Genomic DNA, 22,001 nt, shown 5'->3' with positions numbered 1-22,001 from the left:
TGAAATGTGTCTACTTTTTTACATCAGTATTATGAAAGCTTATTCTAGTGGAACCAAAGAATTAGATGTATACCTTGACCGTGGTTGATGTCTACTTCTATTGGACCTCCCCAATTTTCTTCTTGCAATGAATGCTTCACCAAGTTTCCCTCTGCAAAGTGTAATGTGTTTACCTTTTTTAAACATTTATTTTTCTTGTCTTTACTGTTTCCCTGCAGGGTCACCTTTAAACCATAGAAGCTTATTCAAGGGGAACCCAAGTTGTACCTTAACCATGATTGGCCTCTATTTCTAATGGACCTGCCTCTATGGACCATCCCTACTCTGTACCAGGTGAGTTAATATACCCCTAAATGTGTGAAAATTAAAGTGCCTTGTGGACCTACAGTAACTTGAGGTATGGAAATGTACCTGGTGAAGTGTAAAGTGGTTTTTGGGCCTACCTATGTGTGTGCAAATGTACTAATTTGAGTAAAGTGCCTTATGGGCCTACCTAGGGGTATGCAAATGTACAGATTGTGCCCCTCTGAGCAAGCCTGCCAGCTTGCAATGGCGCTTTTTCTGGTGGAGCTGGCGGGTGGCAGGGTTGTGCGAGCATCTTTCTCGCTCACGTGTCCCTCTCAGCTGGGTGGCAGGAAGCGGGGACAGGGTGCATCCCTGCCATTCTCCACTTCAGGGAGACGGACAGGGAGTGGGCAGAGCAGGTAGGGAGCGGGTAGATAAGCAGGGAGCGGGGATAGTGCTGCGGGGCTTCTAATGAGAATGGCTCCATCTGTACCTGGCAAAGTGTAAAATGCCCTGTGGACCTACTTAGGGGTGTGCAAATGTACCTACAGATGGAACATCTCTCTTCTATCCAGGGGCTGGCGGTTGGATCACCAACCGCCGCCCCCCGCCAGCCGCCGGAAAGGGATGCGCACGCATCCACTTCTAACGGAGCTCCCCCAAGTTCCCGCCGACGGTCCCCGATGTGGTCCCCGACATGGTCACACACACACAGTCCCCCACCTCCCCGCTCCTTCCCCTTAACCCTGCTCATCTCCCTGAAGCAGAGAAAGGCAGGGTTCGTGTCCCCCGACGCACTGTAACTGGGACGCGTGTGCATGTGGGACGCTCACGCGTCCCAGTCAGATGGAGAGCCGGCTCGCCAGCGGGGGCAATCTGGTGAGCCCCGGCGCTGGCTTAGAGGTGCTCCATCTGTTATGTGAAAAGTGCCTTGTGGACCTACAAAGGGGTGTGCAATGTACTTGGTTATGTATAAAGTGCCTTGGGGTCCTAACAAAATTTATGGAAGTTTTCAAAATCAGTGCGGAATGATCTTAGTTACTGGAAAAGATGGTGTCAACCGTGACTTCTTGATTTGTCTCATATATATAGTGCTCAAATCACAGCACCGCAAACACACATAAATCACCCAGTAGCAGTGCCACTAATACGCATAACACACCCAGTAGCAGTGACGCTTACATGCATAACAAACCCTGGGAGCAGCACCGCTAACACACATAATGCCCCAGGTCCCAGGAGCAGTGACAATGTACCCAGTAGCAGCACTGCTGATTACACGCTTAATGCCTCCAGTAGCAGAGATGTTTACATGCATAGTGCCTAATGCCCACAGGACCTGCCCTGCCTACACAGATAATGCTTCCTATAGCATGGCTGCTTCTATACATATTGGCCATACACACTGAGTCACTGACTGACTGTGAGTGTGGCTCCACTTACTTGGCTTTTAACCATTTAGCCCCGCCCCTTGGCACAGGTAGCTCCATCCCCTGTTCTAGACCCACTGACTGTTGCTGTTAAGGGGGGTGGAGGGTGGTAGCGCTTATGCATCTGCAAGCTCACTGCTGCTGCTCCTGGAGGCTGTCAAGTCCACTTGTACATGGCTGACAGCTTAATCTCTGCCTGGGAGAAACAGTAGCAGCATCCTCGTGTGTGGATCTCTCCCTAACTTCTCAGCCACAGGGGACCACGAAGAACAATAGGCCGCACAGTTAGCGGCCGGGTAACATCCCCCGTCTCCTGGCCATCTGACGCAAGCAGGCCAGACCCAGAATGCTGAAATGCATACCGACCTGGGAGGCATGTTGCACCCCAACACCCCCTCCCCCTGCAACCCAAAACTCGCTATCCCATTAAAAAAAAAACATTTTAATCACCAAGCACATTTAAAAAGCACACCTGCCCCCACCTAAACCAGCACCAAACACAATTAAATAAAGACAACAACCCCAACAAAACCATGGCATGCCACACACCCCAAAACACTCTGCAACTTGCTATCGTATTAAAAAGTTGTAAGAAAAAAAAAACCATTACAATCAACAAACACATTTTAAAAATACACCTACCCCACCAACAAAAGGCACATGGCATGCCATACACCCCAAAACCCCCTGCACCCCCTAAACTTGATATCCCATTAAAAACCTGCAAAGAAAAAAATATTTTAATCACTATACACATTTAAAAAAAAAGACAATAACCTAAACAAAACCAAGGAACATGGCATGCCATACACCTCAAACCCCCCCCCCCCCCCTTGCTAACCGTAAATTTGCTATCATATTAAAAACCTGCATATAAAAAAATTTTGAGCACCAAAAACATTTAAATAAAGACAACAACCACAACAAGGCACATGGTGTACCACACACCTCAAACACTCTGCAACACCTAAACTCGCTATCCCATTAAAAAGCTGCAAAGAAATAAACATTTCAATCACCAAACACATTTTAATAACACATCAACCCCACCCAAACCAAGACACATGGCATGCCATACACCCCAAAATCACTCCTGCAAACGCTAAACTTGCTATCCCATTAAAAGCTGCAAAGAAAAAACATTGAAATCACAAAACACATTTAAAAAACACACCAGCCCCACCCAAACCAAGGCACATGGCATGCCATACACCCCTAAAGCAGCCCTGCAACCCACTAAACTTGATATACAGATGGAGCCGCTGCCGCTCCACCAGTGGCCGGCTACTGCCAGGGGCGCACGAGACGCTTGCGCGCCCTGTGGCAATGAAGCCTGCCGGGGGTCCCCGCAGCCTCCCCCCGCCATCACCGACGGTCCCCCTCACTGCCCCGACCCCCCCCCCTGAATTGGGCAGTGTCTCCCTAAAGCGGAGACGGGCAGGGAGACGCTGATCAGCCTCCACAATACTAGGGCGAGCGTGCGTGTGAGACGCACGTGCGTCCCAGTCCCTATTGCCGGCACTCACCAGTGAAAGGGATCTGGCTGCGCCAGGCAAGAGTGAGCGGCGCTACATCTGTAACTTGCAAACAAGACACTTTTCACTTGTTGCACTTCTCAGTTCTGCAGCAAGTCAAAATGTCAAAAGACCACACCACAAACACAGCTTAAATATAGACTGTGGAGGTGTGAAAGCTAATCTGCAATGCTCACATTCCACCTCATTTGTCTGTTTTCACCTATAGGCATATCGTAAGGAAACTATGAATAGGACTGAAAGTCTAGACTGGTGGTAGCAAATCTGCCAGTTGAAAGGGGATAAACAGGCAATCTGTCGAAAGCTTTGCTGTTTCCGATGAACATTGAATACCCCCTTAGTGCTTCAGAAGGTTTTCCATTATTTTTCTAGTAAAATGATTACATATATTAATATAACAATTTTAAATATAAAATTGGGAAGAGTTAAAAATTTCATTTGTCCACACTCTTTTTACTGCGTTGTATAGACTTTTAGTTTTTTTTGCAGTGTTTGTGTCTATTCTGAAAATCTATTTTATATGGGCACTTCACCCAGTGTAATAAAGTTAAACAATGCATTTCAGTTTAAATGTGGAAACAAATGAAATTTAGCCTGTATAGATGTCAAACATGTCGATTTTTTTTAAGGTATTTTAAATGGAAGATTTGTGCATTTTTTAATGTAAAAAAATATATAAAAAGAAACTTTCTCTTAAATAAATAAAAATGTTAAAATTAATTTTGGTGTAATTTGAGGCCACTTTATTGTTATTGTTTTTAAAACTCCAAAACAAATCTGCCAACTATACAGCAAGTATGTATTTTCTAGTCCCACATCATTTAATGCATTATTGTACTCTTTGTAGAATATGTAAATAAAAACATACAATTATTGGCAAAATTAAGCTAACTAAAAATGTTCAATATCCTGATGTCTAATTAGATGGGAGTGAGTTCCCAGAAGATATGAACCAATTGTCTGATTTAGGTTGGATCATATACTGTATTCTAAACTGCTCACAGCAGATGAGCATATGCAATCCTTAGCAATGTAGATGGAGGAGGTACATACCAACTCCTTCCTGTATTTGTGACTACTAGAAACTGCTATAAGATCTCAGTTATACTGTAGATAAACAGCGCAAACATTAATCATGATTTTTCTAACGGCCCAGGTGGATGCTGGGAAAATGGATATTCCAGGTCTGGGAGGACCGGGCATCAAGGATTACTATGTCTTTAAGACAGTGCAGCCCGTAGCTCCTCCCCCTAATACCCCTTCCTGTCCTCAGAGACCAGTTTTTTCCTTGGTGCTCTGAGGAACAGGACGCTTTTTTCAAGGAGAGGGCTGTTAAGAATAGGCTGTTGTAGAATTAGTCTGTTGTAGAATTATCTTTGTTGTCTTTATTGTTTTCTTATTTTTACACAGGGTGTCAGCGCAGCAGCAGCGCTAACGCTGACACCCGCACAGCTTCTTCCCGGTGACTGGTGACCGGACCTATTGGCCGGAACACACCAGTCATCTCCCTGCACTGGGAGGGAGCCACGGCCGGGTCAGAAGTGTAAGGTAAGCGGCTCCCCATTCGTGGGGATTCGGAATACGCGGCTCACATCGCCAGTGGGGGGGGGGGTGGTTGCTACCGGCGGTCCTGGCAGTGGTACCTGGCTCATGCCGTGCGCACCGCTAGACCACCAGGGCAGATTTTCACTCAAAAAATGAGTGTGTGCTCTGCGGTTTGAGGAGGGGGCTGGAGTTTACATGGAAACTCATTCCTCCGCCCCGCCCCCCTGTTTTCTCAGTGTCCAGGTTTAACCCTCACCTTCACTGTTTTTGTTGCTGATGGATTTAGTACATTATTTTCTGTGTGAAAGGCTGTATAAATACTGTACTGTTTCACTGTATTTGTTATTTTCTGCAGTTTATTGTTTTTATAAATGTGAAGATTGTCATCTACACGTTATCTGTAATAGCAGAGCAACAGTATTTAGACACTAATCAGTTTATTAGTGTCAGTGTACAGCACTTTCCCTGTTGTTTTCACAGATTCTGTGAATTAGCTGCAATAGGCAATATAGCAGTGTTTACTCACTAATCTGTTTATTAGTGTCAGTATACAACACCTTTTCTGTGTTTCTCATATTCTGTGAACGAGCTGCATTGTGCATTATAGCAGTTCTTAGTCACTAATCTGTCTATTAGTGTCAGGATACAGTGCTGCCTTGTTGTTTACACATTATTGGGCATAAACACAATCTGTTACAATCTGTGCAAGGCCTAGTACAGGTATCATCTTCACTACAGCAGGCCTTAGGGGCCTCTGGTGCTCATGCTCCTGCGCGACGTAATGGAATGCAACCTTTGGTTGCACAAGATACAGACGCTGATGATGACCTCAACACAGATGACCCTGTGGAGAAGGAGGATCCTAAACCTGATGAGGATCATATGACCCAGGCTAGGGTGGAAAGTCGGATTAAATCTATCCGATCATGCCTAAGCATTAAGGACCCTGAGTTCCAACCTCCTTCTGAGGGCCCTGTTTTCAAAAGGAAAAAGAAGGACCCAGCAGTGTTCCCACAGTCCGCGCAGCTGGACAAAATATTCCAGGAAGCCTGGAAACACCCCAATAAAAAATTCCTGCTTTCAAAGCAGATTTAAGCCTTCTATCCTATCCAGAGGAGTATAAAAAGTGGGAGATCCATCCTCAGGTAGACGCCCACGTCACTAGACTAGTGAAGCCTACCACTCTACCTATACCGGATGTCACTTCACTAAAGGACCCGGTTGATAAGAAATTGGATCGATTTCCTAAATCAATGTATTCCAGTCGCCCTTCCTTTGCAGCCGCCTGGACTACCATGGCTATAGCTTACTGGGCAGATTAATTACTTGAGGGCCTACAATCGGGCACTCACAGGTCTGAACTCTTGGCATTGGTAGACAATATCAGAGAGGCTATCACCTGCCTCAGTGAGAGTGTTCTAGATGGGGGTGTATTTGCATCAAAGGTTTCTGCCCTGTCAGTGGCTGCCAGAAGAGCTCTCTGGCTCAGGTCATGGAAGGCAGATAACGACTCCAAGAGGGCATTAGAAGCCTTGCCATTTACAGGGACAATGCCTTTTGGTCCAGAATTGGACAAAATAGTTACTTCATTGGCAGCCTCCAAGTCTGCTTTTCTTCCCTCTTCCGTGTCAAAGCCAAAACAACAGTCCTTTCGGTTTTTCAGACCACAAAGTAAGGCAAGAGCTAAGACCTCTACAAGATTTCAGCCCTCCATCAATAAACAGAAACCCAAGCAGTGACAGGGCTGGACAGGTCGTCGACACGCTCCTAAACAGGCTGACAAACCGACAGCTTGATGCCAAAAGTCCTATGCCGTCAGAAATGGCGGTAGGAGGACACCTTCTTTGGTTCACATGGATTTGGATAGACTCAACAACAGACTCTTGGGTTATGAATGTTCTGTCACAAGGCTACTCCCTCACCTTTTGGTCCAGACCTCCAGTTCAATTTTTTACAACAGGTCTTCCTGCAAATCCATCGAAGACGGCAGCCCTCGAGAGAGCAATCTCGACTCTCCTACATTCACAAGTGATAATTCCGGTCCCTCCTGCGTAGAGGGGAACAGGCTTTTATTCAAACCTCTTCTTGGTAAACAAACCAGACGGTTCTTACCATCCAATTCTCAATCTAAAGAGGCTGAATTTGTTCCTTTGAGTGCCAAAGTTCTGCATGGAATCACTCAAGTTTATTCTCCAATCAATAGAACTGGGGGATTTCCTGGCGTCCCTGGATATCCAGGACGCATTTCTCCACATCCCCATAAAGTTAACACATCAGCGTTTCCTTCTGTTCGCAGTACTGGAGCATCATTTAAAGTTCCATTTGGCCTCTCCACCGCTCCATGAGTTTTCACGAAGGTGATTGCGGTAATGGCAGCCCATCTTCACAAATAGGGAATACGGATCTTACCGTATCTGGATGACCTTCTAGTCTTGGCACAGTCAATGGACATCCTCCAGTCTCACTTACAGATAACAACAGACCTACTCCAGACGCATGGCTGGTTGGTCAATTGGAGAAAGTCCAGCCTGACTCCGGCAACTTCCATAATTCATCTTGGAGCCCTCATAGTCTCACAGAAAGTGTTTTTACCCCGGGAAAAAAGGTTGGAGTTACAGGAGCTCATTCGATCCTTCCGCAAACAACACAGAGTGTCAATTCATATGTGCATGAAAGTGGTAGGGAAAATGGTCTCCACTTTCCCAATGGTGGAGTTCGGACAATTTAATTCTTGCACACTCCAATTAGCTCTACTAAATCGCTGGAGTGGGTTACAGCTCCACTTGAAAACCCAGTTCCTGATACTAACCCAGGAGGCTCGGATCTCCCTTCTATGGTGGCTCCAGTCGGAGAAACTCAAGAAGGGTCGTTTATTTGCAATTCAGGATTGGACAGTAGTCACCACAGACACAAACCTAAAGGGCTGGGGAGCAGTGGTACTACAACACTCCTTCCAGGGTCTTTGGACACATCAAGAGTCCAGACTCTTGATAAATGTCCTAGAATTACGGACCATTCACAGGACATTCAGCGAATCAGGGAACCTTCTTCACGGAAGACCTGTATGCATTCAGACGGACAACGCAAAGGCTGTTGTATACGTCAATCATCAGGGTGGGACAAAAAGCCGGGCAGCAATGCAGGAGGTGTCTCACATTCTAAAGTGGGCAGAAAGACATCTTTCAGCCCTATTAGCGGTGTACATTCCCGGAGTTTTAAATGGGGAGGCAGACTTCCTGAGTCGCCAAACAATACACTCAGGAGTGGTTCCTTCATCCAGAGGTGTTCGATCTCCTGGTGGATCGATGGGACTTCCACAAGTGGACCTCATGGCATCACGCCACAACAAGATGCTGCCACTGTTCTGCTCAAGAAAAAGAGATCCTCAAGCCTGTCTGAAAGACGCTCTGTCCACTCCATGGCCCTTCCAAAGGGTCTATGAGTTCCCTCCGATAGCTCTTCTGCCACGCCTCATCCAAAGAATCAAACGAGAACAGGTGGTAGTAATCTTGTTTGCCCCCAAATGGCCAAGACAGTCATGGTACCCAGACCTGCTCTGTCTATCCAAGGAACCTCCATTTCCCTTGCCTCTACGTCCGGACTTACTGTCACAGGGCCCTTGCCAACATCCCGACATTCACAGGTTAGCTTTGACAGGGCGGCTATTGAGCATTTAGTTCTGAAAACAAGGGGATTTACAGTAATCAAGACCATGTTGGCAGCCAGGAAACCTTCTTCTGCAAGGATCTATCACATAATCTGGCACAAATATTTTCTGTGGTGCGAGCCTAAAGGGTTTAACCCTTGCATATATCGGCTGGACGGAATTCTAGCTTTTCTTCAGTCAGGCCTAGAACTAGGCCTCAGCCACACATCCCTAAAGGTGTCAGCTCTGTCTGTGTTGTTCCAACAGAAGATTGCAACATCTGCCACTATCCATACCTTCCTGCCGGGAGTCTTACATCTCCAAACCCCTGTTAGACCTCCAGCCTATCCATGGGATTTGGCTTCGGTCCTAAAATACTAAATCACCTTTTGAGCTGTTGGATTCTGTGGGTCTCCCCTGGCTCACTCAGAAAACTTTGTTCCTACTGGCAATTTCTTCAGCCCGTAGGGTATCAGACCTCAGTGCTCTTTCATGTAAATCCCCGTTTCTGATCTTTCACGAAGACAGAGCAGTCCTCCGTACTAGACTGTACTATCTCCTCAAAGTGGTATCAAAATTCCACATTAATGAGGACATTTTAGTCCTGGTTTATTCACCACACCCTTCTTCAACGGATGGGAGCGAAACTTCATCGGTGGATGAGTCCTTGGACGTTGTTAGGGCCTTGCGCCTTTACATCACAAGAACAGCAAGCATCAGGAAAACTGATTCTCTGTTTGTCCTGTACAGTGCGCAGAAGCCTGGGTGGCCAGCATCTAAATGTACACTGGCACGTTGGTTATATTATACAATCCATCAGGCATACATGTCGGCTGGTCTGCCAGTCCCTCATTCGGTGTGGGCATACTCCACTAGGTCCGTGGGGACATCATGGGCTATGCGGGCTGGTGTCTTGGCTGAGAGCATTTGTAGGGCAGCCACATGGTCTTCTGCTCACATTCACATTCAGTACATTTTATTGTTTTGACACTTTCGCCTCGGCTGATGCAGCCTTTGGCAGAGGTGTTCTCATTGCAGCTCGGAAGCGTTCCCACTCTTAGGGGACAACAGCTTTAGGACGTCTCATTTTCCCAGCATCCACCTGGGCCGTTAGAAAAAAGGGGATTTTTTGTTCTTACCTGTAAAATCCTTTTTTCGTAGGCCAAGGTGGATGCTGGGCGCACACTCTTGTGCTCCAAATCAACAGTTAAGTTAGTTGGCAGTAGTTGACTGCCCTTGTTTGTATGTTCTGTTGAATGGATCTTCAACTTCTATCCCTATTCCTCGGCTTGTTAAGTTAAAACTGGTCTCTGAGGACAGGAAGGGTTATTAGGGGGAGGAGCTACGGGCTGCACTGTCTTAAATACATAGTACTCCTTGGTTCCCGGTCCTCCCAGACCTGGAATACCCATTTTCCCAGCATCCACCTTGGCCTACGAAAAAAGGATTTTACAGGTAAGAACCAAAAATCCCCTTATTCATCTACAACTGCAAGCCTGAGTAAGTCTAACCTTACTCAGACTTGCAGTCACAGGGGGCATTACGAGGCCCCTGTTTTCCTGAATGCTGGCTGCCTGCACCCCCATCCTTCCCCGTGAATACCTCAATCTGTCAATTTAATTTCTGAGACACAATCTCAGGACTTGTTCTGTACAGAATTTCCACTGTTCTAATTTCTATACAAATGGTGCTAGGTGAGGATATAAAAAATAATATTGTATATACCCCTTAAAGAAATTGTAGGTTTTATTTTGCCCTTTGTCTTTTTGCAGGACCACTGAAGCTTAATAAATAAACAGTAATCTCCTGTGAGAACCGGATGGAGCTCAGGTTCTCATTATAAGTGGTAAATCATAAGATTATGTTGCATTGTTTGCGCAATATCAGCTGCTTGTGACTTGTATGCCATGTTTACCTCAAATATTGAAGGGCTGAATATCACTCACCTCTGAAATTATTTATATTTAGCACTTGTAGGGAAAAAAAGATTTTGCTGAATTCAAGAATTCAAGGAACGAGGTGAGTATGGATTATACAATTATTGATCAATTACAATATGTTATTATTAGCACATAATATAGAAATACCCACATGTAGTTAGATAAAGAAAATGTTATTGCTTAAAGTCAGACATATCAAATACCCCTTTTATACCGCCTCAAAACCCTGGGTCTTCGGCAGGTCAGACCCGGGTCAGCGGCAGTGTAAATGGGACATGCCGTGTCCCATTACATGGGACTTCTACCCAGGTCCTGACCTGAGTAGAACACGGCTAGGACCTGGCATGACCATTACATCAATGGGGGACATACAACCTGCAGACCGCAGCGTCCGCAGGTTGGACGGGGGGGGGAAGGGGGGAACACACAGCCTGCGCTGCTGTATTCTATACTCTACAGACAGCAGAAGTGGCAGCGGAGGAGGTGAATGGATGCCTGTGTGCGCCATCCATTCACCTCCCGGACAAGGGCTGGGGGGTGCCCGGGGGCTGGGGGAAGCCGAGCAGATTACCTTAGTGCTGGGCTTGCCCCCAGCCCAGCGGTACAGGTCCCGGCGGCGGCGATCGGCACTTGGAGCTGACATCATCTCCAAGTGGCGGTGGGGGACTGCGGGCGGTGTAAAACGGAGCAAACGCCGGGTCGCACCCGGCTTGAAGCAGGGATCAAAACCCAGGTGCGACCTGGCGTTTTTGGTGTAAAAGGGGTATCATTTAATACTATAATCTTAGTTTCTAAAACAAATATCAAAAATAAGTGTCTGGTAGAAGTTTGGTAACAACATAGTGATCTCCACGACTGGGAAAGAAATACTGTGCAGACTGAAGTAGAGTTATTGCAATAATGCAGAATTGAAAGAGTTGGCAAACCAAGGATCTATTAAAATAATAAATCACATTGCTAATATAAAAATACAATTTCTAACATTATTTTGATTTAATATTTAATATTTCCATAATTCTCTCAGATATAAATAAATACAGTGAATGGCATATGATTCAGGGTTAGCAGGGGACTTTTTTTCTGGAAAAAACACACATTGAAACATAATCTGACACAGTGATGAAATGTAGCATAAAGCTGGAACATGATTTCATGTACAGTATATAAGCTTAAATGGCAATGGTGTCTACCATATTGAAACAATGAGAATCAAAAGTGATTATCTGATGAAGACAGGATCGTAATAAAGGATGAATGAAAGCCAGAACAGAAATATTAATTTACAAAAACAGAACCGATTAAAAATGTTTTAGAAGTCTGCAAAGGAGAGACAACAAAATTGAAAATATTTACGCAGTTTCTACAAGTTTTTTACAAGTCTTAATTAAGAGCAAAAATCCTTCAAAGATGTGTGGCCCTGCCATATTGCAGTGCTCTACATACAGACCCAAATGTGCCCTGTGGTGTATAGTCTAATGTATCTATATTGTGCATATTGGCAGGCATACAATGGGTATGGCAATCCCCCCTTTGTCTCCATCATTAGAAAAATAGATTACATCTTCAATTTACAGATAATATATCACAATCTAGATATTACAAGTAAGTGAATAATAGACTTAGTACTATTCTGGTTAGGAGAGTTTCTGATACTATTAATATTATTGAGTTATAAATAGCAGGACTGTGAGAAGTATTGAATGTGTGGTTTGAAGGAGGGGGGGGGGGGGGGGGGGGTCAAAAGATAATTCCAAGATATTGTGCTTCACTTATGGGCTAGAGGAGATAGTTGTGCAATTAATGGAAACTACATTTTGTGGGAGCTGAGATTATGCAGAAGTGTACTCAGCTCTGTCTTAGACATGTTAAGTTTAGATAGCAGAGAGACAGTTGGAAAGAGGATAGAGGTCCAAGGAGAAAATGTAAATTTGAGTGTTCCCTGCACAGACATTACAATGGAAGTTAAATGAGCTAATGTGCTCATCTAAAGAGCATGTATATAGAAATAAAAGGATATGTCCAACTTCAGAACCTTGTGGGACACCTACTGTTAGTGGAAGTGATGGGAGGTTAAGTCATTAGAGGAGACATATAATAAGACTAAGAGAGTGAACATTTTTCAAAAGGAAAGGAACGTCCACAGTAGAAAGATCTAGCAGCCGAAAGGTCTTAGAAATTAAAAAGAGAATAGGTGCTCTTGGATTTAGTGGTAAGAAGGTAATTACAGACTTTTATGAGGGTTATATTTTTTGGAGTAGAGATGATGGAAGCCGGACTGAAGGAAGGATAGAAAGCCAGTGAGGCAATTGCAGATACTATGCTCAAGGAGTTTGAAGGCAAAAAGGAGAAGAGGCATTGTTCAGTAGTTAGGATCAAGCATAGGTTTAATAATAGGGCAGACAAGGGCATGTTTGAAGTCAGAATGGACAGTCTCTGATGAGAGGGAGATATTGAGGAAGAGGGCAAGATGGGAACAGGAAGAATGAGAAAGGTATGGAGGAAGGGAGGGGGTGGGATGAGGTATTTGGCAAATAAAAGGGTAGATAGTGATTAAATGAGTCATGGCAAGGAATGGAAGTGGAGGGAGTTGACAGTTAAAATATATTGTGGTTTGAAGAGATGATGTTCTTCAAATATGAGATGAAGAGGGCAATAAAGTAGAATGAGAGCACATATTAAATTTGCCTCCACCTGCAGTGCACATGATTTTGCCAATTTTGAGAACAATTTTGTCCTGCCGTCAGATCTGATTTAGGCTCACAAAGGGAAAAGCTAAAACAGAGCAGGAAATGATCAAGAGATGGATTGGGGAGTTGGGGTAGTGAAAATTGTCATTAGAATATGAGGAAGAAGTGGTTTCAGAGGTGGAAATACAAGGATCAGTAATGGCTAGAAGATTCAGGGAGTTGGAGATGAAAAGGTCACAGGTGGGGACCATTTTATTACAGACAGATCTGGCATTCCAGATAACAAAAAGATGGTGAATGAAATTATCAGGGTTCCTGGTCTGTTGAGGTGATATTATTTTAGAGGCAGAGATAAAATAAGTGTAGTGATGGTGCAAGTTCATTAGCTAGGAAAGGAACCTGCAGGAGGTAGGTAGGGAGGAAGTTCAGTATGTGGATGTAAGTGAGGTGACAGGGAGAGGATGGAGGGATGAGGGCTTTTATGGTGGGGTAATGGGGGAGAGGTGAGATAAAATGTGGCTACGGGACAGAAGTAGGGAAGTAGAGAGTTGGATGTAAGACAGTGGGAGAGAGGAGATGAAGCAGATTAGTGGCCAACTGTAATGAGATGTTAGCATCATAAAGTGAGAGATTTTGGGAGAGTTTTCCCATTTTTTTTAAAAGCAGCAATCATTTACACTGAAAAAACAGGTTGATTTTGCCATGTATTTGAAATGATTGCTGGTTTAGAAAAATGGAAAGCTGTTCTAAAATCTCATTTAAGTCAAAGTGAGTGCAGACATTGAATTTGAAAGTAGGATATTTTAGTTATGAGACTATGTGAGTTTAAAGGTAAAATAATATTGTAATCCAGACAGGACTTTCTAGGTGTATAAAATAAAAATGGCAATCGGTAAATATGTGCATTCAGATGCTTGTGGAAACCTGAAAGTACTAATGTGGCCACTTTAATTTTACCCTCAAATGGGTTATGGGTGTGATTTTGCTGTGATTGTGATTATTTGCAGGCATGGTGCATATAGTCACTTTACTTCAACTTTATGCTTATCCGAGTAATCAATAGCAATTTTAGTTTAGATTTTGTAGCTGCAGGATCACAGTATAAACACACACACTGTGCTCATTCCAAGCTCATTGTTTGAAAGCTGGCAATGGTTAACCATCCATGCATGCAGATTTAGATAGCAGCAAAGCAGCATTAGTTTATATAGATTGGAAGCTTAATACTTATGCTTAGTGGCTGTCGAGTCCAATGCTTTATATTCCACTTGTGGGGTAAACCTTGCACACCTGGAGCTGGGTCCTGGCTGCTGGTGCCTCCTATCTGTGCAGCCTTCTCTAGAACGCTCAGCTCCGGCTTCTGGGTCTCCCGGTCAGCGGCTTCATCAGATAACTTTAGTGTGTCTCGTCTCAGTTATTTAACAAGCCATGCTCCGCCCCCATTGGCGTGTATTTCTAATGCTCGTCCAGCTTCTCCGGATGCTCTCTGCGCATGCTCATTGTGTGTTTAGCCAAGCCTCGGTTCCATGTCCTCATTCAACTTTATTTATTTATTAACAGTTTCTTATATAGCGCACACAGATTCCGCGGCACTTTACAGAGCATAGTTATAATCAAAAACACATAACAAATTACAGTACAAGACAGTTTAGGACAAGTACATGGTTAATATGGATAGTTGCACCAGGGGACAGGACACTGAAGCAATTATCAGGGTGGCAGAGGTATATATATTCTAAGAAAGGCACATAAGGAGAGAGGGCCCTGCTTGTGAGAGCTTACATTCTAAAGGAGAGCTTACATTCTAAAGGACTTTTTCCTCTAACCCCTTTCTCAGTCACCCACTATCTCCCTGTCACAATATGTCCCTGTAAACTCTGCCTCTCCTGTCATTTACCTCCTGTCAAACACTGTTTCTTTATCACCCCTGCTTCCCCAGTTACCTAACTCTTGTCACACACTATCTCCATTTCACCCCTGCCTCAGTCAACCACTATCTCCCTGTCATCACTGCCTCAGCAGTCACCTATCTCCCTTTCACCCCTGCCTCGGACACCCACTATATCCCTGCCACACCTGCTTTCCCAGTCATCTAACTCCCTGTCATCCCTTCCACTGCCAACCACTATCATCTGTCACCTCTTCCTCAGTCACCCACTATCTCCCTGTCACCACTGCCTCACCTGTCACCTATCTCCCTGTCATCCCTTCCTCAGTCAACCACTATCTACCTGTCATCACTGCCTCACATGTCACCTATATCTCTGTCACCTCTTTCTTAGTCACCCACTATGTTCCTGTCACACCTGCATCACCTGTCATTTACCTCCTGTCACTCACTGTCTTCCTGTCACCCATGCCTCACCAGTTACCTATCTCCTGTCACCAACTATCTCCCTTCTCACCCATGCCTCAGTCAACCACTATCTTCCTGTCATCAATGCCTCAGCAGTCACCTATCTCACTTTCACCCCTGCCTCAGACACCCACTATATCCCTGCCACACCTGCTTCTCCAGTCACCTACTGTAACTCCCTGTCACCCCTTCCACAGCCAACCACTATCACCTGTCAACTCTCCTCAGACACTCACTATATCCCTGTCATCACTGCCTCACCTGTCACCTATCTCCCGGCCACCCCTTCATCAGTCAACCACTATCTCCCTGTCACCCCTGCCCCACCAGTCACCAATCTGCATGTCATCCGCTGTCTCCCTCTCACCCATGCCTCACCAGTCATCTATCTCCATGTCACCCCTTCCTTCTTTTTCACCTATCTCAAGTCACTTACTCTCTCCCTGTCACCGCTGCTTCCCCTTGTCACCTACAGTATCTACTGTCACCCACTATCTCCCTGTACCCATCATTTACCTTTGATCCATACCTCCCCAATTCCTACTGTCTCTCTGTACAATTGTGTGTACATTTAAAAGGTTTATCCCATGATGGGCATCAACATTTATACTTGTTTACTAAAATAAACAAGATTAGGCCTACCCTGAGTGAATCTCTAGAAATACCAGCATATTGTACTGTATCCCAGTGTATACTGGCTGCTAGGTTCCATGTATTGTTTATGTACAGTCACTCTACTGTGCTCCATTACTAAGCTCTGTATAGAAGACTTGCTTGGCTGGAGTACGGTTAGAGGAAACATGGCAGCATGCCTCATGTTAGCAAATTTAGAAGCCAGACTTGTTCAACCTTCTTCTGGAGTTAATGTCCAGTGCTGGGTAACCCATGCTGCTGTGTTGTTTATGGATATAGACAAGAAGTTTGGGTGTGGGGCACCAACATCTATCTTGCCTCCAGGAAACTGGAATGAGTTCACGCTACTGTAGGGATCTGTGATAGATCCTTCAAACACTGCTGTGACGAGAAGTCCATAGGCTTCTATAGGGTAATGATAATCTTTTCTGACATTGTGAAAACCCGACAATCAGGTTTTAGTGAATTAATGGGGAAATGCGGTAAACCCCCAAAAATGGGATTTTACCATATTTTCCCTTTATTGACTCTCCCCCCTAATGTTAATGGCAATGCAATATTTCTTCATCACCGAATTACCTAGATAATGGTCCAAATGTATCAAGCTTCAAAAAGTGTTAAAATGTAGAGTGAAAAGCAGCCAACCAATCAGCTCCTAACTCTCGTTACAGGCTTGGTTTGAAAAATGACAGGTAGGAGCTGATTGGCTGGTTGTTTCGCACTCTCCACTTTATCACTATTTGAAGCTTGATACATCAGTTCCATAAACTTCAGTTGTGTTGTGTATATGAATAACTAGCAATATCATTGAAATATGCAGCACACCAGGAAAATATTCTGCAGAAACATTCAGATTTCAAATTCTGATTATAGTCTGATTAGCTGTTCCTGAGAAGGAAAAAGAAGAAGTCAATTCAGAATTACAGTTGGTGGATTCTGGTTGGCTCGGTAAGTTGCGAAGATTGCAGTTTACCAAGTGCCTGAGAGGCCACCTCGCTGAATACCTGCCCTCCCGGCACTGAATCCCTGCATTAACATGAGAGGGGATGTGTAAAGAAGGCACATCCATTTGCATGCCTCAAAAATCATTTGATGAGTAGTGACCATTCTTCTGGCTTTGCAAATAAAAGTCAGAGAGAAATGACTTTTATTTGCGAGTGACAGGACAAAGACAAGGCAGGCTGATGTCATTGGTCTGCCCCAGGAACACATTGTCCCACCAGTGTACTCATGGGAATGCCCAGCATGCCCATGAAATGCTGGGTGATCCTATGGGCGACCCTTGTCCCCACCGCTGTCCGCCTCTGGTCTACCTCAATCCCAGTGAATGACTGGGGACTATGCAAGTCCCAAAAGCCATTCACAGAAGGGAGCTGCACATGCAGATAAAAGACCATGCACAGAGCCCTAAACATCGGAACAAGGCTGAATTACCCATGTTCCAAACAAGTTAGAATAAGGTCCTTCATTTCAGTTGAACAGATAACTGATATCATCAGTGGAACTTTTCAATTCTGTTTTAAAGTTGAACTGCATTTTGGAAGTACAGAATGATGCACAGCTACTAAAAGTAAAATAACATATATTTTTAATATATCTAATACGAAGAATATTAAAATGATATTTCTTTTTTTTTTAAATGATGGATCATCATTTATGGTAGTAGTCAATCACTGTTGAGCTTCATAATGACGAGGTGAAAACTAGATGAGTGCCACTAAATCATTTTAATGAGTCACCCGGCCATTTCTGCGAGGGTTGGCAATTTTGCCCCCCATCTCTATGACACTAAGGGGGAAATTTACTAAGGTTGTTCCCTGTACGAAAGGGTACGAAGGGGATTGGCTGTATAAGACCAACAAATATGAATGGAGAATACAGCCGTATTCTCCTCATTGGTATTTTTCAATATCGTAGCCGATTGTACACATTCGTATTTGGGTGCTGAAAATATGGTAGACAAATATGTACAAGCCACCAGCATCATACAGATCTGTCAGATACGGACAATGCTGGGCAGTGTAGAAAAGAAAATATATTAATATATATATTTTTAAAGCATGGGTCCTCCGGCCTGGCTATAATCAGCCCCAGGCTCATTGAACTGGTCCTGGTTTTAGAAATTCAGGGGGACAAAAAATGGGGTCCCTCTGTATTTTTTTAACCAGCACCAGGCTCATGGGTCGGTCCTGGTTTCCAAAATACAGGGAACAAAACATAAAAGTGGTCCTCCGTATTTTGACAACCAGCACTGGGCCCAATTAGGCAGCAGGCTAATGCTACAGCTGGGGGAAACTTTTTATACATACTATGATAGCCATACTATGTAAAAATTAGATGAATAAACTATTGGGTTAAGTTGTAGAACTGCAAGCATACCTTATCTCATTTTTACACAGTATAGCTATCAGCCTGGTGCCCACTGCCCAGGGGCACCGGAAACTTAAATAAAAAGTTTCTAATGGCTGTGGTATTAGCCTGCTAACTGTTTGGGCCAAGTAAGTAAGTAAGTTTAATTTATATAATGCACTTTCTCCAACAGGACTAAAGGCACTTTACAGATATTATTTTCCAGCCCTTTCCAGACAATTTTGACCACTTTACAGCTCACAAGGTTGATTTCATTCAATTTAGGCAAAGGTCTGCAGCAAGTTGGCTGGTTATTAACACACAGAACTTCTGACAGTTTCAGTATGGTGTATTGGGGTGCAGTACACACACACAATAAAGAAGAGCAAAAATAGTGACCCCTCTGCAGTCAGCACACTACTGCCAGTAATAAGACTACACTCGGCAGAGCTGTGCAAAGGTTGTGGAAGCATGTGAGAAATGGCGCTGAATTCTCGGGACGCCGAGCCTTTAAAGACTCGGCATCATGCGAGAATCTGACGCTAGATTACAGCGTATGGCCGCGCTTGGGTTTCCGAACAAAGTCAGAAACTTGCAATATACTGTATATATACAGTATACTGTACTATGAAATAATGTGTAAATGCTGTCTGTATGCATAAAGTAATTGCAATGTATGTTTATTAAACAGAATTTTAGAATCTCAAGATGATGCCCAAATTGTTAATTTTGGTGACAGTAGCTGTGGCCCTTGCCTGCCTTGTACAAGTTGGGGAAGCGGAAAAGTAAGTTGTCCAAATTCTACAACATTATTTCATATATATATATATATATATATATATATATATATATATATATATATATATATATATATATATATATATATATGTGGGTTTGTAGGACGGCACTCCACGAAAATACGTACTTGCCGGTGCCAGGTCTGTATTGTAGAAATGCAGTACACTTACCCCCCCGCAGAAGGATGAAGACCAGCACTCAGGCGAATTTCAGGTGAAGAAAATAAGAAGTTTATTCCATGTGCAGGTAAATAGCAACAATGGCTGTCCCGACAGCCGTTTCAACTGGGCTTCCCCTGATGATAACTGGCTATATCTATACTGTACTATATATATATATATATATATATACTGTAATGTGTATAATATGATACTTGGGGGAAATTTACTAAGATGGGAGTTTTACTTCACATGGGAAACCAATCAGATTCTATCTAATATCTTCTAGAAAGTGCAAAAAAAATTTAAAAGTACAGATTCTGATTGGTTGAAAATAGCAACATCACATGTGAAATAGAACTTCCATTTTAGTAAATCTCCCACTTAAAGTGACACTTGTTAAAATTCTTTAAAAGATTTAGCAAGTGATTTTGGACATCAACTAATATCTATAGAACCTTTTAATGTAACTCAAGGGAGAGTGCTATCAGGAGCAGAAACAGCAGTTGGAATAATGCCTAAACTCTGGAGAAGATGAAAGTGGAGATATCAATAATGTGAGGACAGAGAAAACTACAAAACCCCATGAGTATTCTGTACTTTGGCAAAGTTCACAAGCCCATCTGAGCAGTTCCAGATTGTCTGCTTAGGACTCTGTGGGTCCCTTCTGCAGGGCCGCCATCAGGAATTGTGGGTCCCAGGACTGACAAAATAGACAGGTCCCCCTAAACTCCCCCTATTGCACAAATTATTACTTTTAGATACAGCCTGTCTTAGCCTCGCATTATATTCACAGCATGTTTAGAGTGTCAGCCCTGGGCCGCCGCTCACTGCTGAGCTGCTAATTTATAAAATGACCTTTCAAGCTTGCCTTCTCCTCTCCTCATGCTGCACACTTAAGGCTGTCGGCTCCTTTGCCCGGCTCATTGGCACAACATGGCTGTGCTGTATACGGGGGCTTTCTGTGTTGCTCACCGGTTCGATGGGCTGCTTGAGCACTGGGTGGCAGGCAGCAGGTGACCCGCATCATGTTCTGGTGCAGTGAAGGAGTCTCCAAGGCTGGCTAGCACAGAAGTGGGCAACGCTGACTACCACTGAATGAGTGTTATCCGTGGCTAGCCAGCAGGTGGATATTATGTGTGGTTGGCTGCAAATGACCCGCAGCCCGACACTGATTACAGTGATTGGCTGGTCAGTGGCAGATTGAGATAGATAGGCCCGAGTCCTCCCCTCTCTTCAGAGTGCCAGGGCCTTGGACAACTGTACCCCTAGCACCCATCTGATGGCGGCCCAGCCCTTCTGTTCCCAGGATGCCTGCCAACAAGGCTTTAGAAAGGGCATTTTTAAGTGGACTTTGAGCTCTGCCAAAATTGTCCAAGAATTGTGCTTAGTGCATACTCCTAACAGGCTGTCAGTGATTAGACAGCTGATAGGTGCCATAACTAGTGTGCACTCCTGTATCCAGTCCTATAGTATGTGCAAGTGACCCATCATTACACATGTATGTATAATGTCAGATGTGCAGAGAGAGGAGTTGCTAAACACATATAGTAACACATATGGTAAACAAAGCTGCTGAACTCGTACTTCAATACATCCTACCCACTGATTTGGATGAATTTAAAATTGAACTTGTAAATGTCTCCCTTGTTCTCTTATGACAGTGTGAATGTCCTCAATTTGTTTTGTTGTCAAATCAAGTTTCTTCAAACATTGTTTGTCATTTTAATTGATCAAATACAACTTACAAATACAAGTTTTACATCACCCAATTAGTCTCTATCTAACCTGCTGCTCAGAATTCCATACTGTATAAATTACATTTTGATTCACTAGTACTTTGCTGACAGTAACATTTTCTCTCTGGTGTAGGGAAGAAGAAAGCAACAATGAGATTGAGAAAAGGGAGATACAACAGGACCAACCTGGAATTAAATTTGAGAGGAGAATTTGGATCCAATACGATTTGCCGACGGTCGGGATCCCGGCGGTCGGAATCTTGACACTGGGATCCCGACCGCCGAAATCCCGATAAGGGGGGGACATGGATCGCCCCCCCTTACGGGCTCGCTGCGCTCGCCACGCAGCGGGCCCGGTGCCTCGCTACGCTCGGCACGCTATTTTATTCTCCCTCTATGGGTGTCGTGGACACCCACAGAGGGAGAAAGTTTCGGGATTTCGGCGGTCGGGATTCCAGTGTCGGGATTCCGACCGCCGGGATCCCGACCGCCGGCAAATTAACTGCATCCCGAGAATTTGTATACCTTATATACTGCCGTGCTAAGATTTGCTAAACTTGTGCACACTGCCAAGTTTTCACTTTCTGATAAATTGATCTACAGCATTACAATACGAGCATAACTAATATGGCATTATGTGTGGTCTTCCATTTATTTGTTACATTGATGCTGGCAGAGCGTAAATTAATCTTGCACGAAGGCAAGTTGCAGTTTGTCACCAGTCACCTCTGCGTATCATCCCAGAATCCAGCAGCATTGCTTGCTCAGCACAGGCTGAGTAATACCAGGCAGGAGCTACCTGTTCTCTATTACAGATGTTATCAGGGCTTCTGGTATAGGGTCAATTAACCCTTTGAGTGCCTATTGAATTTGTCAAAATAGGTGTAAAAATTGGCAAGC

The 22,001-nt window shown here is 44.2% G+C and overlaps 1 long non-coding RNA gene across 1 annotated transcript; it reads left to right on the top strand.

Moving 5' to 3' along the window:
* The first annotated feature begins 217 nt into the window (after window positions 1-217).
* LOC146058830 (uncharacterized) lies at window positions 218-21,318 on the top strand. The gene is made up of 5 exons (XR_014469983.1): window positions 218-333; window positions 10,214-10,287; window positions 10,410-10,460; window positions 19,098-19,191; window positions 21,235-21,318. It is a non-coding gene; the product is annotated as an uncharacterized LOC146058830 (long non-coding RNA).
* The last annotated feature ends 683 nt before the right edge of the window (window positions 21,319-22,001 follow it).

The sequence above is a fragment of the Crinia signifera genome, chromosome 2 (genome assembly GCF_055691185.1).
Source record: "Crinia signifera chromosome 2, ASM5569118v1, whole genome shotgun sequence".
NCBI classification, from domain to species: domain Eukaryota; kingdom Metazoa; phylum Chordata; class Amphibia; order Anura; family Myobatrachidae; genus Crinia; species Crinia signifera.
This window is presented reverse-complemented; position numbering and strand designations above follow the sequence as displayed.